This window comes from Dermacentor variabilis, chromosome 4 (genome assembly GCF_050947875.1).
Source record: "Dermacentor variabilis isolate Ectoservices chromosome 4, ASM5094787v1, whole genome shotgun sequence".
NCBI classification, from domain to species: domain Eukaryota; kingdom Metazoa; phylum Arthropoda; class Arachnida; order Ixodida; family Ixodidae; genus Dermacentor; species Dermacentor variabilis.
The window spans coordinates 51,631,331-51,646,586 of NC_134571.1; the positions used below are offsets into that span (position 1 = coordinate 51,631,331).

Sequence of the window (15,256 nt, forward strand, 5' to 3'; positions counted from 1 at the left end):
ACCGTTGCGAAGCCGTTTCAGCCGCGCGCACTCTCTATCTTCATTTGCCTCTGTATTTATTTCGCCAGCGAGTGAATGAGTGACGGGCGCCGAACGCCGTTCAGGTCACTAACTTTTCGCATTATTTTTTCCCTTTAATTTCTTGAGCGACTTGATGAGTCACATGTGACGCGCACAGTGGCCGACTGTCGCTTTTCAAGTTTTACGCATATTACAGCGAAGCTGTTCATGACTAGGGTTCCGTGCATTATTCTTCTGCGGGTGTAAAAACCGCGGGCCGATCCCAGAGATATCGCAATACCGCGCCGACCTGCGACGGAGGTGACGGAGGCTTCGAGCCCTCCGGCAACTCGCAAAAATAAGTTTAGTGTCTTGGGTCCAAATAGAGCTCATACCAGATATTACGCTTATGAGAATAGATATTGCACTTTGGACCCGCGTCGGCCATGTTCGCACCGCCCTATCTTTGCCGGCGTCCCAAGCGCTTCCGTGTCTACTTTCCCTTCCGCTCTCCCGTGGTGGCGGTCCCGTCGAAACGTCACGCGCGTCTAGTTTCCTCCGGCTCCTGGATCGGCGGTATACAAAAATGCATGTATACAAAAATCACGGTAAATGAGTTCGTGCCTTTGTTCTCAATACTGTGTCACCTCAGTGTCGTGCGCTAAACAGCTTCGCTGGTCACCCACCTTCACAGAGTGAAATGGCTCACGATTTATTTTTGTAGAGTGTCGTTTTCCTTCTTGAGTAAATTGAGTGAGTGAGTGAGTGAGTGAGTGAGTGAGTGAGTGAGTGAGTGAGTGAGTGAGTGAGTGAGTGAGTGAGTGAGTGAGTGAGTGAGTGAGTGAGTGAGTGAGTGAGTGAGTGAGTGAGTGAGTGAGTGAGTGAGTGAGTGAGTGAGTGAGTGAGTGAGTATCGGATTCCTGCAATCAAGTTTTGGCTCGCACAAACTATAAAGTAAATAACTAAATAAATGAATGCAGCTCGTTTTGAAGGTTGAATTGCTATATATGCTAATCAAAATGGCCATGGTACTAAAGGACACTAAACTGCGTTTCAGTCAGCGTTCTTCACTCAGCTGTTACCTGTTGGGTTGGGCTCAAATTACAAACGCTCGCAGATTTGTAGTTCCAAGCAGGGTGCGTGGCATGGTCTTGCCGCGGGTTTTGTCGAGCACGGTGGCAGTTTACAAAGCTGCTATAGTTACAGTCAGTACCAAGCCTGATCGTTTCCAGCATTTTAACTAAATTCAATACACATGACATATTCTATCTTAGTTCGAACACAACCACACACATGTGCCGCTCTGTTTACTCGTACGATTTCCTTCTCATGTGTAGTCGGCAATGGTGCGGATCACGATCGTGCCAGCAATGGTTAAAAGGGACGACGAAGGTACGAGAAGCGCGTAATTGGATGTGCAGTTCGTTCATAGCACATTTGACAGCGCAGATAGCCGTGCAAGAGAGTGACGTGGATCACGATTTCTAAACGTTCAACTGCCGGCGACCGAACGAGGCACCGTCTCACCTATGCTGTAGCAACCGTGGGTCAGAGGTCGAATTTTGGGGGACCCAGGTCGCGTCCTCGCTCCGCCGGCCAGCCCCGACCTTCTCGTAGTACTTCTTCACCTCATCGCGTGTGGCGCGAGATTTGCCGGTAGGCACCGTCTCACCTATGCTGTAGCAACCGTGGGTCAGAGGTCGAATTTTGGGGGACCCGGGTCGCGTCCTCGCTCCGCCGGCCAGCCCCGACCTTCTCGTAGTACTTCTTCACCTCATCGCGTGTGGCGCGAGATTTGCCGGTCTGCCACCCCCTGGTGGCGGATAAGGCAAAGAAGCAAACACTTCGAATGCAGCGAAGCCGAAGCAGTGCTGGAAACAAAGCGCGACGAACGTGCCCAGCATGTGCGCCTCCGTCCCGCTCGCTCGTTCGAAGAAATGAAACATAGAAACCAAATAAAAGCAAAATTCCGCATTTTAAGAGCAGCGAAAACACACAGTAAAGGCGGCGTGAGGAAAACGAAAGAGGAAGATGTTTGGCGTGTTGGCAGTCCAAGCAGCCAGACGGAAATTCAGGAACAGTCTGGCGGAATCCATGGAAGACTCAAAACAACGTCTGACGTCAAAGGGCAAGCTTTGCCTCAGCAGTCGTGGGTCGCCTGTGCGTCATGGTGGGGAGGTGAATGCATTCGCTGCTCCGCAATCGTACCACGCGATTACGGAAAAATAAATCGTTCGGTCGAGGACATAGGACGGCTGTCTTGCTTTACTACTGCGCTGCCTGCGTTGTTCTCTGAAACGTGCGCTGACTTCAAGCATATACATCGCGCAGTAATTTGCCCGTGCAGTGGCACAGATGCTGGCCCGTTTTATGCTATCTACTCGGACGCGAAGCGACAGACTCACGCAGGCCAGACACGTTTGACATTTTTTCTAGGAGGCGCTGTCGCTACAAATAAATGCGTCTGCTGACCCTCAATGCCCAGACTTCTCTACTCCCCCTCCATTATTCTTGCTCTTCTTCTTCCTTCTCTCCTCCTCCTTCGCCATCTCTTTTTACGCCATCTGTGTTAAATGACGTGATTCTATTTTTGCAGGTGGGACCTTAGAAAGAAGAGTTCTCGACCCCACCGTCATGTTTTCACTTTTATATTGACGCAGCTTCAGCTCTGCACTTATATTTATAATGAAAAGCAGAAGCCTAACTTTCTGCAAGGCTTTCCTGCTCGCGCCACAGTATCTCACTGGCTATTGCGTTGCGGCTGCGCATGACGTCGCGGGTTCGATACATGCATCGCCATGATAACCGCATTCCGGTGGAGGTGGAGCGTGAAAGCGTTAGCCTGAGTTTTCGGCGTACGCTAAAAAAAAGAAAAAGAAAAAAAACTGAAGTGGCCAAAAGTAACCTCGAGCCTTTCATCACAATGTGTCTCATAGCGCTCGTGCTACTTTGGGTGGTTATATCTTATCGATCACGTCAAATTAACTTTGCCATTCTGCCGCAGATGTGGCCAACATGCGAACTCAGCGCTCAAATCCATGCTTTTCTAAGTTCATACCCAGCTCCATCGGGTCATTATGCAGTTGGTGACAGAGCATCTGATATAACTTAAGACCCGCCGCGATATACCAGTGGCTATGGCATTACGCTGCTGAGTACGAGGTCGCGGGTTCGATCGCGGCCGCGGAGATCACTTGGTGCCGGTAGCGCAGCGCTGGCGCCATCTCTCGTCGCCGCTGAATTAACCGTTTCCAGAATCAGCGCGTATGTCATGATGGGAGGAGCAATCTCCGGAATAGCGACAGGGTCGCGCAGAAAATACAAGTATCGGCGAACGGCGATAAAGCCCTCAAAAACGCGACGGAGCCTAGCAACCCTGCAAATATTTTTTGACGACACCTTTAAGTGTACTGCCGAACATATAGGCATTTCCGTGTAATCGGCATCTACGTACTTCGTGTGATTCGTTCGCCTAGGGAACATGAAATGTTGTCAGACAACAGAAGATCACACTGTGCCCATTTCTACCAGTGTTTCCAACTTTTTTCTTTTAGACGAAGTCGCCAGGTCGCGGCTCGAACCACCCATACTTTTTTTTTAGCGAAATGTCGTCAAATGTTAATGTCAATGTCTTGCTCGAAACTTTGTCCTTTTCTTTGTTTTATTTGTTTCAAGATACCTTGCTTGTTCTTGTTTACACTACAGCTTTAAGTCATTTGCGGTAGTGATGAGACATTGGTCAGATTTTTAAAAGGAAGAATTTCTAAAATGGTGTGAGATCCCCTGCAGAGTGTGCTTTCCCTTGGCATGCAGCTTTGATGTGCCTAAATGGCTCGCTACTAAGCTCTTTGGTACGTATTTAAATGTAGCCACAAAAGGAGTAGAACATATCCTCCTTGCGATAAAATGGGGGCGGGACATTGAATTTAACCGAAGTTGCTTGAGGAATATTACCAAGGCAAATTTGTAACAGAGTTCACGGAATCTCCGAAGTTGTTCTCTATGCAGCTCACTTCGTTCCGCAGGTCGTACCACAGCGTAGCACTCACAATAGAGCAAGCTAAGCATGTTGAACCAGAGAAAACGTTTATCTGACATGAATTCAAGAGAGTCCTAGTGAAATAATTTGCTAATTTCTTTGTGTTTGCACACTTTGACTGAACGAATATGCGAATGCAACCAACCTTAATGCACCAAAGTTCACAGCATGTTCCACAAGGAAATGCAGAAACAAAGCGAGCCTGCAGACTTCCGAATGACGCTATCGCCTCGCTTTCGGTCAAAATTATTGGTTCATTTACAGGATCTTCTTCACTACTGCGTGCGTTGATATTCGCCTTCTTTCCGCCCTATAGGCGTCTTCTAAGACGTCGTTAGGGTCATCAGTTACGATTACATGATCACATCGTCATCAGCTGTCACGTATTTGTCAGCCGGGGCCACCCGCTGATGCGTTACAACCAGCAGCGTGCGAGTTGAGCGATCCCTAGACCGGTGTAGCAGGACTCATGACGAGGGCGCGCTCGTAAAGAGCGTCGCTAGCGATTGCGCTAGCGCACTTCGGTGACATCTACGGAGGCCAGAGGCGGCCCTGCAACCATGGCGTTCGTCGTAAATCAATAAAGTGGCCGTCGGGGACGCCTCAACGCCTTAATTGCACAGGCAAATTTGTTGTAGTGCTCGTCGTTGTAGAGGCGTCCACAATACATTTGAAAGATAGAAATTCGGTTGGGACACGATCAATCCTTCGTTATACAGGTTAGGTTATACAGGTAAGGGCATTCGTCGCAGAGGCGTTCCATTTTGTAGTGATTACTAGACAGCGGCTACAAGAACTGAGAGACGAAAAAAAAGCAAGATCATGGAGAAACAAATTATAGAATCGTGACCAAGCACCTCGTGTGCTTGTGAACGCCGGACAATGCGTGGCAATTAGTATGTATATCTTCGGCCCACTTTACAACGCAACTTCGCCGTTTCAGAAACATAAAGGTCTTCGGTTTCGCAGTTCCTCGTATCGCAGTTCCCGTTCAAGCGAAATCACAGCCACGTGTACGGTTTCAGGCACAACAGTCATTGGTCGTCGCACCTAAGCCACAGAAACAGGCAGCGACGGCGGACCGACCATGCATGCATGAGTCAGGCGCGACTGCTTACAGAAGAAGCTACACGTCAAGAGCCTCCGTTCATCTATAATAATAATATTTGGGGTTTTACGTGCCAAAACCACTTTCTGATTATGAGGCACGCCGTAGTGGAGGACTCCGGAAATTTCGACCACCTGGGGTTCTTTAATGTGCACCTAAATCTAAGCACACGGGTGTTTTCGCATTTCGCCCCCATCGAAATGCGGCCGCCGTGGCCGGGATTCGATCCCGCGACCTCGTGCTCAGCAGCCCAACACCATAGCCACTGAGCAACCACGGCGGGTGTTCATCTATAGCGCCTGAGCATCTATCCACAATTATCGGTGTCAGCAGAACTGCAATGCTCGTGCGCCGTTTTCGATCATCGGCGCATTTCCAGAAATAAGCGTATTGTCACCGTGCCGGCTGACTATTGGCAGCGACGTAGGTGGCCCGGATGTCGACGAGGGGCGTATAACTTGCCATGCACTGACACTGCCGACCCCGCGCGCTTCTCGGCATTTGTCTGCGAAGGAAGCTACGAGCAACATGGCATCCACAGCGCAGCTCGGCTTAACGCAGGTAATTCTCGCTTAGTCCTCAGCTATAATTGCACATTTATCTGCCGCTGCGGTTGTCTCGCCTCAAGTGGATTACAGTTTGAGTTGCGGACTGTGCCTTGCTGTTGTTCTTCGTACACAACGATTGAAACATTATTCGCAGATCAGTTATTCGCAATCCTGCGCCAGGTGAAGGACGTTTCGTGAACGGGCAAATGAACGTGGCCAATAAGCTATGTGAAACCCAGCAAATTTGACGGAGGCACTCGCGGTCCTCGCCTTGCGGGCTTCACCCGCCGTGGTTGCTCAGTGGCTATGATGTTGGGCAGCTGAGCACGAGGTCGCGGGATCTCATCCCGGCCACGGCGGCCGCATATCGATGGGGCCGAAATGCGAAAGCACCCGTGTGCTTGGATTTAGGTGCACGTTGAAAAACCCCAGGTGGTTCAAATTTCCGAAGTCCTCCACTACGGCGTGCCTCATAATCAGAAAGTTGTTTTGGCACGTAAAACTCCATAATTTTTTTTTGTGGGCTTCCGTGAACTTATTGCGAACTGTATAACATGGTGCACATTTGCGGTGTTCCTGGCATTGCCAACGCGACTTATCCGATTTCATCAGTGGCTGCACAGCACGGCTGACTATAACCGCGCCTTAAAATTGTATCGGACAGCAGTTGTCACCGCTAATCTAGTTGCTTTCTTGGAGTGTTATCACTGGCATCGGTACGTTTCGCAGGCATTCTCAGATCATGAATAGCAGGTTGTCATTATCCCTCAAGAGAAAAGTATATAACAGCTGTGTCTTACCAGTACTCACGTACGGGGCAGAGACCTGGAGGCTTACGAAAAGGGTTCTACTTAAATTGAGGACGACGCAACGAGCTATGGAAAGAATGATAGGTGTAACGTTAAGGGATAAGAAAAGAGCAAATTGGGTGAGGGAACAAACGCGAGTTAATGATATCTTAGTTGAAATCAAGAAAAAGAAATGGGGGCGGGGGCATGGGCAGGACATGTAATGAGGGAAGATAACCGATGGTCATTAAGGGTTACGGACAGGATTCCAAGGGAAGGGAAGCGTAGCAGAGGGCGGCAGAAAGTTAGGTGGGCGGATGAGATTAAGAAGTTTGCAGGGACAACATGGCCACAATTAGTACATGACCGGGGGAGGCCTTTGCCCTGCAGTGGGCGTAACCATGATGATGATGATAACACACATGCCGTTCGGTACTGGTAAGTACCGGGCTCGCAGCGTTAAAGAAAGGAAATGCGGGCAATAGAGATGACGATTATTGTTGTGGCAAATATACACCTCCCCCCCCCCCCACGGTGCAACGGTCTTTAGAGTGTAAGAGTGTACGACCGCAATGCTCAACGCATGCATTCTCCGCCAATATATACACTAAAACAAGGTTACACCCTTCTGCCACCCAACACTAATCGTCATCTGTCTGCATTTACTTTCTTTAATCATGCGAGCCCGGTACTTGCCAGTAAGGAACGGCATGCGCGTTATCAGCATGACATAGCATTCCCGACAGGAAAGTAGCCGGCGCGGCGTTTTCAAGAAAGGAACCGCAAGCAAGGAAGATGACGATTATTACTGTGTGGCAGATACACTCCAAAGGGTGTACTTTTGTCTAAGAGTGTAGAGGCAGCACCGTATTTGTGTCAAAGCCTATCTTGTGCGCGCACGTAATGCGGAAAAGTTCCACGACTGTTCAACGAGAGAACGTAACCAAAACAGCAGCAATTGACGTCCTGACTTGCACGTTTGCAAGGACATATCCCTGTTAATTGGAACACAGGTGACGTGCTCTATTCTAGGCGGAGAGGGTACGGATGGCGCGATTCCCCGTGAAAAGAAAAGGGCTTAGGTTTGATCGCAGAAAATGGCGACACTCTGCATCTGCTATCATTATTGCGTCTTTAAAGCCGCTTGTCACTTAGCTACGTCGGAAGCACCCTTCGTCGAGCAAGTCGGTCTTGCAATTCGTCGACGAACGACGCAACGAGAAGCCGGCCTCCGCTGTATAGTTAATCACTAGGTATACACAAGTCAATACAAAAAAGAAGTACTCTGACGCGTACTTTGGCATCTATGTGAAGCAAACCTTCCGTGAAGCGATTAATGAAAGGTGATAATTTTGCTCATTTAATTTCTGCTTGTTTAACGTAAGTGAAACTGGTGCGCGCACTCATGCTATACGCAATGTGACAAATTCTCTATTGCCTTGTATTGCTTAATGTTTTTCAAATGTGCCGCTCATTTCTTTGTCGATATCCCGTTGTTGGTATGTGCCGTAGTACAAAACTCGGTTTTCTTCCACGCTGTGAAGAATGCTGGCCAGTGAAACTGTTGAAGTTGAAGTTTATTTACATCGCCAAAAAAATCAACGATGCGGGTAGGCCCGGGCAAAAAGTGAACACAATCACTTGAGGGACGCCCGAGCCCCCCTGTACAAGGCATACAGCGAAAACGTAAAGTGTAATAGTCATAGTAACACTCTGGCAATTTAACAAGGGCAAAATATCTCGTATATCCACGAGTTTTTGAACAAAGCATAAACAGAAAAAAAAACACAGCATAATAGTAAAAAAAAAAGAAGAAAAAAAACCACAGAAATGCATAGCAGCAAGATAAAATTACACAGGATACATCGCAGCAAGATACGAAAAAAAAATACATGAACGCGGCTTTCAAAAAGAAGATATTAGTGAATTAGTGCACTTCTCATCTCAACAAGTGAACATGTTTCAGGAATTATACCCCTTGACAATAATTTATTCAAAAGAGTGGGCAGGCTATGTCGGAGCATCTGTTGCCCGTACCTTGTACGGGAGAAGGGAATGTGCCAAATTTCTTTTCTGCGAAAGGAGTATTCTGAAAGATTTTCACTGAGACAGGGTAATTCAAGAAAACTAAGCTGGTTATTTTGGATACAACGCTTATATTTTAATGCTAAGTAATATTCGTACATGGTATTAATCGGCAAAATTTGGTAACGAGCAAACAGTTCCTGATGTGAGCAAGGTAGTCTACGTTTGCAATGTAGCGTACAGCTTTCTTTTGAAGCATGTATATTTTATTAATATTTGTTTTAGTGGTAGTACCCCAAACCAAGAAACAATAATTTAGGTGGGATACAAACAGCGCATTGTAAATAATTAATTTTATTCGTTCGGGCAGAAAATGCCGAAACTTTGCGAGAATTCCGGTGCACGTTGCCAGTTTACTCATAATGAACTGAACTTCAGTGTCCCAGCTCATGGTCTTGCTAAAAATTACCCCCAAAATCTTGACAGTGTCTACAAACTGGACACGTGAATCGCCTATGTATATATGTATATCGGGTTGAGTGGGAAACTGTCTTGTACTGAATAGAACCGCTTTAGTTTTTTTCGTGTTTATGAGTAAAGAGTTTGCTTCAGACCATGCCTTAAGTTTATCAAGAGCATTGTTAGTAACAGAAACCAGAGATTGTATGGAACTACCTGTGAAAAATAAACTTGCATCGTCAGCATAAATTACGAATTTCGGCTGGCTAACAGTCAAAACAAGGTCATTTATATATAAAATGAAAAGTAGAGGTCCTAAAATACTACCCTGTGGGACACCAGCAGTAATAGTTTGAAATGAAGATACATGTGGCCCTATTTTAACGCATTGTACACGATGACGCAAGTACGATTTCATTAGTTCAAGTGGAGTGCCACGTATGCCATAAAGGTCTAATTTTTTAAGTAAGGTATTATGATTAAGGCGATCGAAAGCCTTTGAGAAATCTATGAAGATGCCGATGCACAATTTTTTATTTTCAAAAGCGTTAAGAATAATTTCTTTTTGAGACAATAAAGCTGATTCGGTAGATTTACCTCGCAAAAAACCATGTTGTGCTGTTGATAACAGTTTAAACCTATTGCAAAATTTTAATAACCGTTTTTCAATAATTTTCTCCAACCCTTTCGAAAAACTTTTGGAAATCGGTCGGTAACTTGACATGCTATTTTTATCACCGCTTTTATATAACACTATTACCTTAGATTTCTGCATCTGCTTTGGAAAGGACCCGCTTGATAAGGCAAGGTTATAAATATAAGTTAATACTGGTGCTATTAGAGTGAGGACACATTTTACAGGCGAGATTTGAATGCCATCTATATCACAAGACCTGTTGTTCTTAAAGGAAGTAAAAGTACTGCACACTTCAGTGTCATCCGTAGGCTCCAAAAATATGCTATTGCTATTCCGTCGTATAGTGTTGCAAGCGAAATCTGAACTCAGACCGGTATTTACCATATCTTTCAAAAACGTATTAAATTTATCTGCAAGTGCAACACCCTCAATACGTTCACCTTCAAACCAAAGCTCTGTAACTCCTGACGTAGACTGGGCTCGGTTTAATAATTTATTAACTTTTTTCCAAACATGTGCGCTACCATTACGGAACTCGCTGTCAAACTCATTGAACAGAAAGTTTTTTTTCGTTTCTGAGAAAAGACGTCACTTTATTGCGGTATTGTTTAAACTTGCCTAGATCAGCAAGTGACTTGGTCCTCATAAATTTCCTGTATAACTGGTCTTTCTTTTTAATCATTCTAAGGCAATCTCGATTTATCCATGGCTTACGACTTCTAGTGGACTTTTTTACAGTTTTCTCAGGGAAATGATCATGGTACAGGCGTTTAAAACAGGTGATGAATGCCTCATACGCCGCATCTACAGTCTCAGAAGAAAAGACGTCATCCCAGTTTTGATTTGAAAGAATAGAAATGTGGGCCCCTTAAAGGGAAGCTGAAGTCTGTCGAATTCAATAAGACGCTCATATACGGATGCGGGAACCTTATAAACCATGTAGGTAAAATTTGGGTGTTTTTCTTCAATTAGGAGCGACGTAATCGTCGGTTAAAATTGCGCTGTAGCTCCGCCCCCCGCCGTATGCCGCGCGCAGCTGCTGACGATGCGAGCGGAGACCGGAAACCGCGGTGTTGTGACGTCAACTCTAGTGTTTTGTTCCTTCGCAGCCTGCGCGACCGTGCCTGACCGTGCTTGTTTCTGCGTGCGTGCCATCGTAATCTGCTTCGATCGACCCTGCATTCCTTTGTTGGTACGTCTGCGTGTATGTAGAGTGGTCTCACGTAGCCGACGGAATTCGCCGCCTTTACGACTTCGGTTACGAGTAGTGTGCGGATGGCGCACAGATGAAGGTCGCTACACGTGCTGCATGAACCGGGAGGCTTTTCACGCGTTTAAACAGTCTTTGTAGATTGCCGACAGCTTTGGACAGCGCACAAATGCCGACGATCGCATCCCCGCTTACGTTCCACGAGGAGGCATGCAGGAACACAACACTACAGTTGTTTGACCGGAAACGAGCTCACTAGATCGGCGAAAGATCGGCGAGATCACTAGATCGCTTTGCAAAAAACATACTCACCAAAGAGCATTTCCAACACGAGGAGATACCAAGACTTCGCTTTCGTTCGCGTCGAAAGCACTGCTCGCACCAGCATCGTTTGCTTCTTCGAGAGGCCGGCTCTTCGCAATCGGCTCGTACATGTAGGGAGTAACGCCGAACTCCTCAGAAAAACGCAGTCTCTCTAAATTTTTCATTACCTCTTAATTTTCCATTACAGCACCAAACTACCTGGCACCGCGCTTCATGTGTAGCGGCAGCGGTCGGTCACTAGAGTCACTAGGCGCCCGACCAATCGCAGGCGGAAACGAGACGCGCGAGCTGGGCGTGTCCGCTGCTGCACTTTTCGTCGAAATAAAATATATTTGCGCTTTCTTTCGCTCACTTTCGATACGATATTCGAATTCGGAGGGTTGAAAACCATTATGTACACATGTTCACTCATTTTTTTTCTGGAAAACCTTTCAGCTTCCCTTTAATGGCGACCTGCACCTACACCGCGGGTCGGCCCGGTATCGCGCTCTCTTCGGCATCGGCCTACGTATGAACAATTGTTGGTCTACGTGTGGACGCGATACGCCGAGTTCTAGCCATAGGCAGCTTCGCTGGAAAGATCGGCATGCAGCAATCATGTGAGGCAGTTCGTATTCGCAGGGTAGTATACGTGCGATTGTGGCTTAATGGTTACAAACAACTAACCGCAGGTGGGACACGAATCCACGTCCTCGCATTGCGCATGCGTCATATAGTCGTAAATATGCCGATGCACCCCAAGACGACGCGACCAAGTGCATGTTGCTCACTTTTGTACGTACTGTGTCACGCTATATTTTGTGTTTTGATTATTAGATAATTATTCAGGACTGGTTAACCATGCAACTTCTGAAGCAACGAAGTTAGGCAATAAATTCCTCTTAGAAAGTTGCAGAGTGATTTGCAAAACGTCCGAATAAAGTTTGTCTATTCAATTAGTGTTTTTCGGCTTACTGCGGATGTCCACGAAATACAAAACACCACGTGACACGCCCGCTTGCGCGTCGTGATTGCACTGCTCCCATGCGTTGCGCGTCCAAACTAACATAGCATTTCGCCGGGTGTGCTGTCGCTGCGACTGCTTATCGCTATCACGAACCGCCGCGAGGCAAGCAAATCGCTGGCGTAATTCGCACAGCCAAGGCCTTCGTCACTGCGCTGTCACCTTTTAAGCGGCAGCACGCCCTGCTGGATGCTGTGTCTGTCCGCGGACAGTTCGAGAGCGCTGCAGTCACGGCGCTCAAGCGGGTTCGTCGCGTAGTATTTTTATTTCGCGGGCATCCACAGTAAGATGAAAAACACTAATAGAAAGTTAGAAACTGCCCAATCTGACCTTTGGCAATGCGCTCTGCAACTTTCAAATAGATTTCGCTTTGTCTAACTGCGGTGCTTGAGAAGTTCGTTAGGTAATTTTGATTAATTATCCAATTAACCAAGATACAAGAAAGCGTGACACACTACGTACAAAAGTAAGAAACATGCATTTAGTCGCGTCGTCTTGCAGCGCATCGGCATATATCTTTAAACTCTGGTTCAGGTTAGCTGAAACACCATTTAGTTAAGTAATTAGTTAGGTAGCTAAGCAGTTATTTATACGAAAATGACTAATTCTACAGCTATAATGAGAGGGTAGCAGTCGTAATAAAGCTGAATATGAGATATAGAATAAACGTAGTACAAACCTACGCTCCAACCACAAGTCACGATGACGAAGAAATAGAACATTTTTATGAAGAGGTTGAATTAGCGATGTGCAAACTCATTATACTGTAGTCGTGGGCGACTTCAATGCAAAAGTGGGGGGAAAAGCAGGCTGGGGAACAAGCAATTGGCAACTACGGCGTGGATTCTAGGAACACTCGAGGAGAGATATTGGTTGAATTCGCGGAAAAGCATACGCTGTGAATACACACCTTCTTCAGGAAGCGTGGATACAAGAACTGGACCTGGAAAAGTCGTAATAGAGAAACAAGAAATGAAACATTTCATACTTTCTGCCTATCCCAGCACAGTGCAGGATATAGAAGTGTAAGGTAGGGTAAAGGGGTGCAGTGATCATAGGTTAGTAAGGGCTAGGATTCACTTCAAGAGAGAAAGGGTAAAATTGGTCAGCAAGGAACAAGTCAATCTATAGGCAGTAAGGTCATCAGAATTCTCCAAGATGCAGTAAAAGCAGCGGAAGAAATCTACTGACCTGTATAATACCCAAAGCAGCTACGGTACCTCCATTCAAAGTAGTAATGAACAGGTTACGAAGGCTCCTTCTATAACTAGCGATGAAGTTAGAAGGGCCTTGCAAGAAATGAAACGGGGCAAGCGGCGGAAGATCGGCTACTAGTCGATTTAATCAAAGATGATGGAGACATAATGCTTGGAAAACAAGCAGCCCTTTATACGAACTGTCCGTCGATTTCAACGGTCCCAGTGAACTGGAAGAATGCCAACACAACACTCTTCCACAAAAAGGGAGACTTTCGAGCATTGAAAACCCATTAGCTTACTTCCAATATTTACCAAGATAATCTCCAATAGAATAAGGGCAACAGTGCACTTTAGTCAACCAAGGCAACACGCAGATTTCAGAAAGGGATAATCTACAATGGACCACATCCATGTCATCAATCAGGTAATCGAGAAATCCGCAGAGTACAATCGGCCTTTCTATATGGCTTTCAGAGATTACGAAAATGCATTTCATTCAGTCAAGACACCAGAAGTCCTAGAGACATTGCGTAAGCAAGGAGTACATGATGCTTACGTAAATATCTTTGAAGGTATCTACAGAGCTTCCCCACCTACCTTAATTCTCCACAACAAAAGTAGAAAAATACCTATAAAATGGTCAGACAAGAAGACACAATCTCTCCAGTGCGATTCACTGCGTATTTGAAGTATTCAAGCTATTTAACTGGGAAGGCTTAGGGGTAAGGATCAACGGTGAATGTCAGCAACCTTCGATTATCAGATTACATTGTCCTGTCCAGCAACACTGGGGACAAGTTACTGGGGAGAGTGTAAGAGGAGTTGAAGATCATTATGCAAAAGACAGATAATGATCAGTAGCCGGGCAAGGGAGCAAGAGTTCAGGATCACCAGTCAACTTCTAGAGTCTGTGAAGGAGTATGTTTACCTAGGTCAACTACTCACAGGGGACCCTGATCATAAGAAAATTAAGACCAATAAAAATGGGTTGGAGCGCATTCGGCCGACCTTGTCAGATCCTGAATGCAAGCTTACCTTTATCATCGAGCAGAAAGGTGTACGATCAATGCATTCTACTGGTGCTAACATATCAGGTGGAAACTTTTGAAACTGGCAAAGAAGCTCGAAAACAAGTTAAGGACAGCGCAAGGAGCGATGGAACGAAGAATGTTAGATGTGTTAAGAGACCGCAAGAGAGCGGTTTGGATCAGAGCAAACAGGGATAGCCGATATTCTAATTGGCATTAAGAGGAAGAAATGATGCTGGGCAGGTAATGTAATGCGTAGGTTAGATAAGCGGCAAACCCTTAGCGTTACAGAATGGGTACCAAGAGAAGGGAAGCGCAGTCGAAGACGGCAGAAGGCTAGGTGGGGGGAGGGATGAAATTAAGAAATTCACAGGCGCTAGTTCGAATCAATTGACGCAGGACAGGGGTAATTGCGAGATCGCAGGGAGTGGCCTTCGTCCTGCTGTGGACATGTAATAGGCTGATGATGATGACGAAAATTTAATAATGCAGGCAGGCAGCCACACTTCGAATCTTCGCAAAGCCCGAGCGGGTGATCGAGTGGGTCACCCGCTTTAATCTCGCCGCGACAAACCTGCAATTTGCGGCGTGAGCAAAGAACATCACTTCTACACATAATGCTCCAAAAATGTGATGCCCCGCCAATATGTGCCACAGCACCGCGTCAGCTTCATATCCGTAAAGAGAGCAGCGACAGTTTTGGCGGTGCCCAGATTACAAAGTGCGTAAATCCGCTCGCAATGGATATAACGAAGACACTGGCCGTGAAAAGGCACACGCCTGGCAATGACTCATCGTCTGTTATATGGTAGAACTTCTAAAATTCCAGTGGATTTCCTTCCTTTTTTGTAATCGTATCTCCTCTTTCGGCGCCTTCCGTATGTCCGG

At 46.4% G+C, this 15,256-nt stretch overlaps 1 pseudogene; it reads right to left on the bottom strand.

The window, feature by feature from the left end:
* Nucleotides 1-267: 267 nt before the first annotated feature.
* Nucleotides 268-448, bottom strand: LOC142580644 (U2 spliceosomal RNA; annotated as a pseudogene).
* Between the last annotated feature and the right edge of the window lie 14,808 nt (nucleotides 449-15,256).